We start from the raw sequence: 12434 nt of genomic DNA on the forward strand, positions 1-12434 counted from the left end.
CTATGCCAGCGTAACTCAAGAAATTGTATTTATGATTTGTTGTAAATTCACTTGTGTTACTCTCATTTTTCAGTACTTTTCAGTAAACCTCCATGCCTCTACCCACCCTACTTTTATATTTTGATGACATATTTATAACATAAAATTTGCCATTTTAACCATTTTTAAGAGTATACTTCAGTGGCATTAATTATTTTTATATTTTTTTTGCTACCATCACCACCTTCCATTACTAAACTTTGTCATCATCCAAAACAAAAACTACTTGCCCTTTAAGCAGTAACTCCCCATTGTCCCTTCCCTTCAGTTCTAGTTTGGTAATGCTGCCCGAATGCAAAACACCAGAAACGGATTGGCTTTTATAAAATAGGGTTTATTTGGTTATAGAGTTACGGTCTTAAGGCCATAAAATGTCCATCAACAAAGGGTACCTTCACTGAAGGATGGCCAGTGACATCCGGAAAACTTCTGTTAGCTGAGAAGGCACGGGGTTGGCGTCTGCTCTGGAGTTCTGGTTTCAAAATGGCTTTCTCCCAGGACATTCCTCTTTGGGCTTCAGCTTCTCCTCAAAATGTCACTCTCAGATGCTCTTGGGGCGTTTGTCTTCTCTTAGCTTCTCCATAGCAAAAGTCTGCTTTCAATGACCATCTTCAAACTGTCTCTCATCTGCAGCTTCTCTCTCAGCTCCTGTGCATTCTTCGAAGTGTCCTTCTTGGCTGTAGCAAGCTTGCTCCTTATGTCTGAACTTATATTGTGCTCTAGTAAAATAATCAAGGCCCACATTGAATGGGTGGGGCCACGCCTCCATGGAAATTATCCAATCAGAGTTATCAACTACAGTTGGGTGGATTGCATCTCCATGGAAACACTCAAAGAATTACAATCTAATCAACACTAATATGTCTGCCCACACAAATTGCATCAAAGATAATGGTGTTTTGGGGGACATAATACATTCAAACTGGCACACCTTCTCTCTAATCTTCTTTGTCTCTGTGAATTTGTTTATTCCAGGTACTTCATATGAGTAGACTCATATAATATTTGTCCTTTTTTGTTTGGTTTATTTCACTTAGCATAATATTTTCAAGGTTCATATGTGTTGTAGAATGTATCAGAACTTTATTCTTTATGGCCAAATTCTACTCCATGGTATGGATATACCACATTTTGTTTATCCATTCATCTGCTGATGGACACTTGGGTTGTTTCCACCTTTTGGCTATTGTGAATAACGCTGCTGTGAGCATTGGTATGCAAGTATCTGTTTGAGTCCCTGCTTTAGTTCTTTGGGGTACGTAACTAGAAGTGGAATTGCGGGGTCATATGGTAATTCTGTGTGTAACTTTTTGAGGAACTACCAAATTGTTTCCAGAGTGAGCTTTATCATTTTACATTCCCAACATTTATGCATGAGAGTTCCAGTTTCTCTACATCTAGCACTTGTTATTTTCCATTTTGTAAATATAGCCATTCCATTGGGTCTGAAGTTGTATCTCATTGTGATTTTGATTTGCATTTCCCTAATGACTATTGATGTTGAGGGTCTTTTCATATGCTTATTAGCATTTGTATATCTTCTTTGGAGAAATGATTATTCAAGTCCTTTGTCCGCTTTTATTTTAATTGGATTGTTTGTCTTTTAATTGTTAAGTTGCAGGAATTTTTTATATTTTCTGGATATTAAACCCTTATGCGACATATTATTTCCAGTATTTTTTCCCCTTCTGTGAATTGTCTTTACACTTTCTTGATAATGCTCTTTGCATAAATGTTTTTAGTTTTGGTGAAGTCTAATTTATCTATTTCTTTTTCCTTGTTGCTCTTGCTTTTGGTGTCATAGCTAAGAGTCCACTGCCTTATACCACCCCCACTTTTTAAAAATTCAGTTTTATTGAGATATATTCACATACCATGCAATCATCCATGGTGTGCAACTGTTCATAGTTCCATCATATAAATTATTCATTCATCACCACAATCAATTTTTTTTCACATTTATTTTTTATTAGAGAAGTTGTAGGTTTACAGAAAAATCATGCAGAAAATATAGGGTTCCCATATATACCCCCATTATTAACAACTTGCATTAGAGTAGTACATTTGTTCCAAATGACAAAAGAATATTATTATAACTTTATTACTAACTATAGTCCATGGCTTGTTTGCGTTGTACAGTCCTAAGGTGTTTTTTTTTTTTTTTTTATTCTAGTAACATATAGACAAACTAAGATTTCCCTTTTTAGCCAAAACACACTTTTAACTAATATACGGAATCACAGAAATCAAAGACAATATTTGAAAGGGGGAAATGAAAAAGATAATGCAACTATAAAGCTGACTGTGCACTGCATATTAATTAAGGAAATAAAACTATTTTAAGTGAGTTGATCAGCTACTTTTGGAGAAGAACATTTGGAGTGAGGCAAATAAGAATCAGTTAATGGCTGATTATTAATATCAGGTTTCCTGGTTTAATCACTTATTTCCTTTTCTAAGGTTAAGTTAGTGAAAGTCTCAGTAAATGGCAAGCATGGTCTCTGATAATTTTTAGCAAACCTTGATCAGATGTGAGTTGAAAGGATCTCTTTATTGGTAGTCGGGTGAGGATGAGTGACACCAGAGATGGGTGAAAGAAAAGTTTGTTAGTCCTCACATCCCAAAATAGGGAGGTCATACGGGGAAACACATCAGGTGTGCAGGCTCGACAGTACAGGTGGGAGCAAAAGGTTCCAGTGGACCTGGGACGATGTCTTTATGATTTCGTATGAGTGGAGCCTTGGTCAAGCAAGAGTGGGGATTGGGGAGTTAGTATTTTACTTTCGAGGGGGGTGCAAACTCAGGTAGGATGTGGGGAGGAGAAGCTGTTTATCTTTATAAGCAGATGTCAGGGGTGGTCGCTGAGAGACTTAATGATAAAGTTTAAGTTTCTGGAGTTTCTTTCGCTACTAAGGAAAGGGTTGCATGCTGACGTAGCATGGTGGACAAAAAGCCCCTGTGTTATTTTTTTATTATTTTTTTTAATCATCCATGGTATACAATCAACTGTCCACAGTATGATCACATAGTTATGCGCCACAATCAATTTTTGAACATTTCCTTTACTCCAAAAAGAATGAAAATAAGAAAAAAAATAAAAGTAAAAAAGAACACCCAAATTATTCCATCCCCCTCATCCCACTCTATTTTTATTTAGCTTTTGTCCCCATTTTTCTACTCATCCATCCATACCCTGGATAAAGAGAGTACGAGCCACAAGGTTTTCACAATCACACTGTCACACCATGTAAGCTACATAGTTATACAGTCGTCTTCAAGAATCAAGGCTACTGGGTTGCAGACTGACAATTTCAGGTATTTCCTTCCAGCTATTCCAATACACTAAAACTTAAAAAGAGATATCTATATATTGCATAAGAATAACCTCTAGAATGACCTCTCAAGTCCATTTGAGAACTCTCAGCCACTGAAATTTTATTTTGTTTCATTTTACATCCCCTTTTAGTCAAGATTTTCTCAATCCCATGGTGCCAGGTCCAGGCTCATCCCTGGGAGTCATGTCCTGCATTGCCAGGAAGATTTACACTCCTGGGGGTCATGTTCCACATAGAAGGGAGGGCAGTGAGTACCCTTGCCAAGTGGGCTTAGAGAGAGCGAGAGAGGCCACATCTGACAACAAAGAGGTACTTAGGGGAAGACTCTGAGGCACAATTATAAGGAGGCTTAGCCTCTCCTTTGCAGTAACAAGCTTCCTAAGGGCAAGACCCAAGATCAAGGGCTTGGCCTACTAAATTGTTAAGTCCTTAATTTTTGTGAGAATATCAGTAATAATCCAGGTGGGGAAGTCCAACATTTCTGCATTTTTCCCAAGTTCCTCTGGGGGGCCCTGCAAATTTATTTTTATTCTCTGCCAAAACTGACCGTACAAGTTAAATTATTTAGTGTGCTGCAGAAAATATAGATCCTGCACCAAACAAACATCTCTTCCCTTGGTCTCACACAGAAGTTGAGGTTTTAAAATATAGTCACTATCATCCTTTACCCTTTAGTCTGATTTGCCTTCATCCTAACCAGATGTGCTTCATTTATATGTCTATTTGAAGTCTGGACTCTTCCACCCTCACTTTTTGCAGAGGATATAACTTTCCTACTTTAGAGAGAAAATAGAAGCCATCAGAAAAGAACTTGATAGAAATTCCCTATAGCATAAAAGTTAAGAACTTGGGCTCTGGATCCCAGACCGCCTAGATCTAATTGTAGTACTTATTGTGTTCCTTCCCACCACAGGCCTGTCTTAGATTGTTAAAGACTTAAATTATTTAGGTATGGTAAAATCAGGTGTGGAAACAAGGAGAGGAGAGGGATTTGAATTAAGTTAGATTTATTGGTTGCTCACAGTTCCTAGGGAAGTATACAGCACACCACCCAGGGCCTTCCAGAGCACAATCAGACACAGGGCAATGGAAATTGTGGGCTGCAGCCTTTAGGGGAGTCTAGGGTGGAACATCAGTGGTTGGCAGTCAAGTGTGTGATTGATGGGTGGAGTAATGAAAATGTTTCATTTCATTACCATGAAACTCTGGACACTGAGGTCAGGGGGAACTTAGAATACATTATCTCACAGGAGCAGCTGGAGGGTGAGTTGTGATGGTAGGGCCAGTGTGATAGCAAAACATCAAAATGGTGTTTTGAATTTGAGAGTAATCTGGAGGCCTACCTGCTAGACGCTCTGTCTAAGCTGCCCTTCCCCTCATTATCCAGCTAATTCTAACTTATCCTTCAGAACTCAGCCAGGCTTAGTTTCTCAGGGGCGTCTTCCTGACCTTCCAAACTAGGTTAAATCTCCATCCCTCCCACCCCAGAATTTATAGGCTCTCACAGAAACCTCACCTCTCCTTTGTAGCACAATTTACATTTGTGTGACTTGATACCAAGTGGGCCATAAGCTCCATGAGGGCAGAATACAGCTGTTAGGTTTTTTTTTTTTTTCACTATTGTATCCCCAATGCTCAGCACATTACCTGATTCATAGTAGATGTTTAAAAAATATTTGTTGCATGGATTTTTTATGCAATTTTATTGATATATATTCACATACCAGATAATTATCCAAAGTGTACAATCAGTGGTTCATGGTTTTATCATATATTTGTGCATTCATCACCACAATCAATTTTGAACGTTTTCATTACTCCAAAAAAAAAAGAATAAAAATTAAAAAGAACACCTAAAACATCCCATACTCCTTATCCACCCCTATTATTTTTTCACTTTTTATCTTTATTTTCTTACTCATCTGTCCATACAATGGATAAAGGGAGTGTCAGTTGCAAGGTTTTCACAATCATACAGTCACACCATGGAAGCTATGTAGTTATACAATCATCTTTAAGAATCAAGGCTACTGGATTACAGTTCAACAGTTTCAGATATTTCCTTCTAGCTATTCTAATACACTAAAAACTGAAAAGGGATATCTCTATAATGCATAAGAATAGCCTCCGTAATACCTCTTGACTCTATTTGAAATCTGTTAGCCACTGAAACTCTAGTTTCATTTTTCTTCCACCTTTGTTCCAAGAAGGCTTTCTCAATCCCACAGTGCCAGAGCCACGCTCATCCCTGGGAGTCATATCCCATGTTGCCAGGGAGATTTATACCCCTGGGAGTCATGTCCCACGTAGAAGGGAGGGCAGTGAGTTTACCTGCACTGTCGACTTAGGGAGGCTACATCTGAGCAACAAAAGAGGTTCTCTGGGGATGACTCTTAGGCATAACTGTAAGTAGGCTTAGCTTCTCCTTTGCAGGACTAGGTTTCATAAGGGCAAGCCCCAAGATTGAGGGCTTGGCCTATTAAATTTGTAGTCCCCAATGCTTGTGAGAATATCAGGAATTCCCCAGGTGGGTAAGTTGAATATTTCCAAAGTTTTCCTCAGTTCCTCAGGGGGACTTTGCAAATACTTTATTCTCTCCCTAAATTACTTTTGGATGTATCAGGGCATCACATGAACCTGTACAAACCAACAAGATCTCACTCCCTATACAAGTTTCCATATAATTACAGTGTTCAAGTAAATTGATCATACAAGTTAAATTGGATAGTGTGCTACAGAAAATATTAATTTTGCACCAAATAAACATCTCTTCTTTTGGTCTCACACAGAAATTGACATTTTAAACCACAGTCAATATCGTCCTTTACCTTTTAGTCTGATTTGCCTTAGTCCTAACCAGATCAGCTTCATTCATATCTGTAATTGAAGTCTGATCTCTTTTTCAGCTTTTTTAACATTTGCTGTATGGGGTAATGCTGACTTTCATAGCTGCAGAACTCTAGCTCTGAGTCTTAGGTGTCACACAGATAACCAAAATTCCAGGGACCGACCAGGTTATACACAAAGAGCTCAGCATCTCAGAGTTTAGAAATAACTGTAACAACTGAGGAATAGATGTGACTGCTGTAAGAGCTTACAATCTAGAAACTTTTACAATAAGCCTTCCCCTGATAACCTATGCTCTCAAATTCTTGGCATTTGCACATTATATTTCTAACATATTAATGAGGTGTTATAATATTTTTCTTTTCGTTTCTGGCTTATTTCACCCAACATACTGTCCTCAAGGTTCATTCCTCTCGTTGCATGCCTCATAACTTTATTCAGTATTCCATCATATGTATACACCACAGTTCACCCTCATGTTCATCAATCGATGTATCCTTAGTCCACTTCCATCCATTGTAAATCATAAATACTAGAGCCATAAACACCAGTTTGCAATGTCCATTTGGTCTCTGCTTTCAGTTCTTCCAAGTATACAACCAATAACAAGGTTGCAGGACCATATGGCAACTCTATACTTAGCCTTCTGTGGAACCACCACACTGCCCTCCAGACGGGCCACACCATTCCACTTCCCTACCAACAGTGAATAGGTACATCCCTCTCTCCACATTTTCTCCAGAACTTGAATCTTTCTGTTTATTTTTTTTTATTTTGAAATAAATTCAAAGTTATAGGAACAGTTGCAAAAAAAATACAAACCCCATACACAGAACTCCAGCATACCCTGACCCCCTTCCCCTGATACCCCAATCCACCAAGTTTAACATGCTGTCACACCACTATTTCTTTCCCTGCCTCCCTCCCTATTTATCATCCGTCATCTATTGCTCTGTCTTCTGAACATATGACAGCTAGCTGCACACATCCTTGAACAAACACTATAATTCACATATACAATTCCCATGAGCAAGAACATTCTTTTATGCAATCCCATTAAACGCAGCTAAGATGTACAAGAGATTCAACATTGATACAAAGCTTACAGTCTATTTCCTTTTTTTTTTTTTTCCCTTATGTCTCAACTGTGTCCCTTTGAGCCTCCTGTCCTCCATCCTCAGATCCCATCCAGGATCATCCTTGGCATTCAATTGTCATCTATTTAGACTTTTTTTTTTTTTTCTCAATTGTGGAAACATATATACAGCCTAAATCTTCCCATTCCACCCCCTCCCTAGCATTCCGTTAGTGGGATTAGTCACATTTAGAATGTTGTAATGCTATCTGTTTCCCACCATCCATTACTAGAAATTTCCCTTCACCTCAAACAGCAACCCTACACTCATTTCTTAACTCCCCATTGCCTCTTCCCCCATTTCTCTTAACCCATACTCTACTTTTCATCTCTATGGTCATATTCTCTGATAATTTCTCTGTGTTTACTGTGGGGTTTAAAATTAACCTCTTAAATCCATAACAATCTTGTTTTTCTTTGATAACAACTTAACTTCAATAGGACACATAAACTATGTTTCTATACTCCTCCATTCCCCCACCTTTATATAGTTCTTGTCAAAAATTACATATTTTACATTGAGTTCAAAACCACTGATTTGTCATTAGAGTTTGTGTATTTTATATCATGTAGGAAGTAAATAGTGGAGTTACAGTTCAAAGATTATTGACTTCTATTTGTATTCCATTGTGGTCAGAGAATGTGCTTTGAATATATTCATTTTTTTTTTTTTTAATTTATTGAGGCTTATTTTATGTCCTGGCATATGGTCCATTCTGGAGAAAGATCCCTGATCACTAGAGAAAAATGAGTGTCCTGGTGATTTGGGATGTAAGGTTCTATATATGTCTGTTAAAATTCTCTATATTTCTTTCTCTTTTCTTCATTTCTCTGTTGGTAGGGCTCCCTTTAGTATATGAAGTAGGGCAGGTCTTTTATTGGCAAACTCTCTCAGCATTTGTTTGTCTGTGAAAAATTTAAGCTCTCCCTCAAATCTGAAGGAGAGTTTTGCTGTATAAAGTATTCTTGGTTAGAAATTTTTCTCTCTCAGAATTTTAAATATGTCATGCCACTGCATTCTCGCCTCCATGGTGGCCACTGAGTAGTCACAACTTAGTCTTATGTTGTTTCTTTTGTATATGGTAAATTACTTTTCTCTTGCTGCTTTCAGAACTTGCTCTTTCTCTTCAGTATTTGAGAGTCTGATCAGAATATGTCTTGGAGTGGGTTTATTTGGATTTATTCTATTTGGAGTTTGCTGGACATTTATGCTTTGTGTATTTACATTGTGTAGAAGGTTGGGGAAGTTTTCCCCAACAATTTCTTTGAATCCTCTTTCTAGACCTTTACCCTTCTCTTCCCCTTCTGGGACACCAATGAGTTTTAAGTTTGGACTTTTTATTTTATCTGTCGTATCCCTGAGATATGATTTTTCGATTTTTTACTCCATTCTTTCTTTTGTTCTTTCATTTTCTGTTCTGTGGACTTCTAGGACACAGAGTCATTGTTCAGCTTCCTCTAATCTTGTATTATAAGTATCCAGAGTCTTTTTAACTTGGCCAACAGTGTCTTTTATTTCCATAAGATCTTCTATTTTTTTATTTACTGATGCAATGTCTTCTTTATGCTGTTCTAGGGTCTTCTTTATGTCCCTTATATCCTGGGCCATGGTCTTCTTCATGTCCTTTATATCCTTTGCCATGTTTTCGTTCCTTGATTGTAGTTCTTTGATTAATTGTGCCAAGTACTGTGTCTCTTCTTATATTTTGATTTGGGTGTTTGGGATTGGGTCCTCCATATTGTCTGGTTTTATTATATGCATTAAGATTTTTTGTTGTTTTTGGCCTTTTGGCATTTGCTTTGCTTGATAGGATTCTTTCCAGTTGTAAAAAAAAAAAATACCAATCTAATTTTTCAGAAATACAAGTTGGTGGCATACACTTTCTCTAACTAACCAGCAGATGGCGTCTGTGAGTCACCTATACCCCTCAGGTCAGTTCTCCTCAACTTTGTCCTTGTGGTGTGTGGGGAAATGATTCTTGTGGGGTTCAGTTGGTGAACTCAGTTTGGGTGTGTTGCTGGAGCCATCCGCCCTGAATGTGGGGCGTGTGTCTGGGTGGCTAGGGAGGCAGGGCAGCTTTAATATTCAACCCCCCCAGGTGTTCCCGGAGATTCAAGGCTGCTGCAAGAGTCTAAGCCTTCATTTCAGTTCTGCCCCAGACCCTCTCTGTCACTGACCAATGAACCACCGACATTGATGTAGCGTCCCAGGGTTTTCCAAGCGGGTCCCCTTTCTCAGCTGTGATCTTCCAGGACCTCTGCTGAGGGAAGGCTATGCTACACCACAAGTGCACGCCATCCCTCACGGGAAGCCCCAGGCCGCCAGGCCCTGCATGTGTGCTCTCAGCCTGATGCAAAGATGGCTGAACGGGGTGTCTCAAACCCCCCACCCCCCGCACAGTTCCTCCTTCCCAGCTCCAGGACAACTGGCGCGGCTCTGGGCTCTGGGCACAGCCCCGGGCAGGAGTGTATCCAGCCCACTGGGGAGCTAGCTGAAAGCAGCGGGGTTTCTTTCTCTTTCCGGCTCTCCCCTCCATTCCCCTGGCCCTGGGGGAATCTGCAGCAGGCTATCCTCTACGCCAGACACCGAGAGGCCAGCTCAGCCCGCTCCTGCTGTGCTTCACTGCACGGTTCCCACTATCTCAACTGCAGCTGCTCCTGGGTTTTTCCCTTTTTTTTTTTTTAAAGAACCAGTCTGTCTCCCAACGCCAACCCCTGGCTTCCCCACACCGCAGTGCGGCCGCGGGTCTTTCAGCCAGCTTACTCACTCGTTTCAGAACGCAGACTCCCAGTTTCACCAAGTGTATGGCCCCTGTGGTTCTAGCAGACCTTGTCCAGCTGGTGCATCGCTGAAACCGGTATTCTGGGTTGCCTTCTGATTTTTATCTAGTATTTTTCACGGAGGTGTTATTTTGCCCTGTCTCACCTAGCCGCCATCTTAGGTTCTCCTCTGTTTATTTTTAAACAGGTTTATTCACACACCATACAATCCATCTGTTCCAGCTAAGGCTGCCACTATACAAAATACCAGAAATGGATTGACTTTTATAAAGGGGTTTTATTAGGTTACAAATTTACAATTCTAAGGTCATAAAAGTGTCCAAGCTAAGGCATCAACAAGAGGATGCCTTCACTAAAGAAAGGACGATGGTGTCTGGAATACCTCTGTCAGCTGGGAAGGTACTTGGTTGGCATCTGCTGGTCCTTTGCTCTCGGGTTGCATTTCAAAATGGCTTTCTCCAAAATGTCTCAGGGCTTCTGTCTCTCTTAGCTTCTCTCAGCTCTCTGCTTGGTTCTGCTGGTGTGTTTCTCTCTAAGCATCTGGGTTCCCTCTCTTAGCTTCTCTGGGGCAAACTCTGGGCTTCGTTTCTTAGCTTTGCATCTCCAAATGTCCTTCTGTTTGCATCAAGTGTCTGTGTCTGTGTCGGCTCTTAGCTTCTCCCAGGGGCAAACTCTGGATTACATATATTAGCTTCTCTCCAAAATGTCTCTCTCACTGCCTGACCTCCTTCTCTCCTTGAGTCTTTAAAGGACTCCAGGGATCTAATTAAGATCCACCCTGAATGGGTGGGGTCATACCTCTGGAAATAATCTAATCAAAAGGTCTCACCTACAGTTGGATGGGTCACATCTCCATGGAAACAACTTAACCAAATATCCCACCTTAATCAAAAGACTATTAAGTCTGCCCCCACAGGATTCCATTAAAGAACATGGCTTTTGTGGGGACATAATAGATTCAAACCAGCACACCATCCTAAATAAACAGTCCATAGTTTCTGGTGTAAATATGTAGTTATCCATTTACCACCACAATCTATATGAGGACATTTCCATTTCTTCCTCAAAGAAAGAAGTGGAAAAAAAAAGAAGAATTAAAAATAAAAAAATAAAAAGAAGAAACAACACCACCACCAAGAATCCCATACCTCTCCCTTTTATCCCCCTCTTATTGACATTTAACTTTTATATATTGCCTTCGTTACATTTCATGGAATATATTACAATGTTAGTGTTAACTAAAGACTCTAATTTGCATTGATTGTATTTTTCCATAAACCACCCATTTTCAACAACTTGACATTCATTTGTTCTCCTTCATGTAAAACATTCTTATATTTGTACATTTAATCGCCATCATTGTCTACTCAAGGTTTCTACTCAGTCTCAGTCCTTATCCTATATCTTTCCTTCTGGTGTTATACATGCCACTAGCCTTCCTCTTTCAACCTTACTTACACTCAGCTTTATTCATTACAATATTGTGCTACCATCAGGTAGTATTGTGGTATCCATTTCTAGATCTGTACAATCAATCCTGTTGAATATTCTTTACTCCTTCAGCATCAAATGCCCAATCTCTACCCTCTATCTCCTGATAACCTGTGTTCTTAACTTTAGCTTTCATGGTTTGTTCATTAATGTTAGTTTATATTAGTGATTTTCTCTCTCTCTCTTTTTACCCTTACTGATAGTCTTCATTTCTGTACTCTTCTCCAAACCTCTCTCTCCTATCTTTTTCTGTCTGCCTGTCATGCTCCCTTTAGTATTTCTTCTAGAGCAGGTCTCTTATTCACAAACTCTCTCAGGGTGTGTTTGTCTAAAAATATTTTAAACTTTCCCTTATTTTTGAAGGACAGTTTTGCCAGATATAGGATTCTTTGTTGGCAATTTTTCTCTTTCATTGTCTTAAATATATCATAACACTGCCTTCTCGCCTCCATGGTTTCTGCTGAGAAATCTGCACATAGCCTTATCGAGCTTCCCGTGTATGTGATGGATCATTTTTTTCTTGCTGCTTTCAGAATTCTCTTTTGTCCTTGGCATTTGACAATCTGATTAGTAAGTGTCTTGAAGTAGGTCTATTCAGATCTCTTCTGTTTGAGGTATGCTGCCTTTCTAGAATCTGTAATCTTATATCTTTCATAAAAGCAAAATTTTCAGTAATTATTTCCTCCATTATTATTTCTGCCCCCTTTCCTGTCCTTGGAACACCCATGAAATGTAAATTCATGTACTTCATGTTATCATTCAGTTCCCTGAGACCCTGCTCATATTTTTCCATTCTTTTCCCTGTC

The 12434-nt window shown here is 39.3% G+C and overlaps 1 protein-coding gene across 3 annotated transcripts in view; it reads left to right on the forward strand.

The window, feature by feature from the left end:
* The window catches only part of SPAG1 (sperm associated antigen 1), a 146334-nt gene that overhangs the window by 67072 nt on the left and 66828 nt on the right, over positions 1-12434 (forward strand). The gene's annotated exons all lie outside the window — the stretch shown is intronic.

The sequence above is a fragment of the Choloepus didactylus genome, chromosome 14 (genome assembly GCF_015220235.1).
Source record: "Choloepus didactylus isolate mChoDid1 chromosome 14, mChoDid1.pri, whole genome shotgun sequence".
NCBI classification, from domain to species: domain Eukaryota; kingdom Metazoa; phylum Chordata; class Mammalia; order Pilosa; family Megalonychidae; genus Choloepus; species Choloepus didactylus.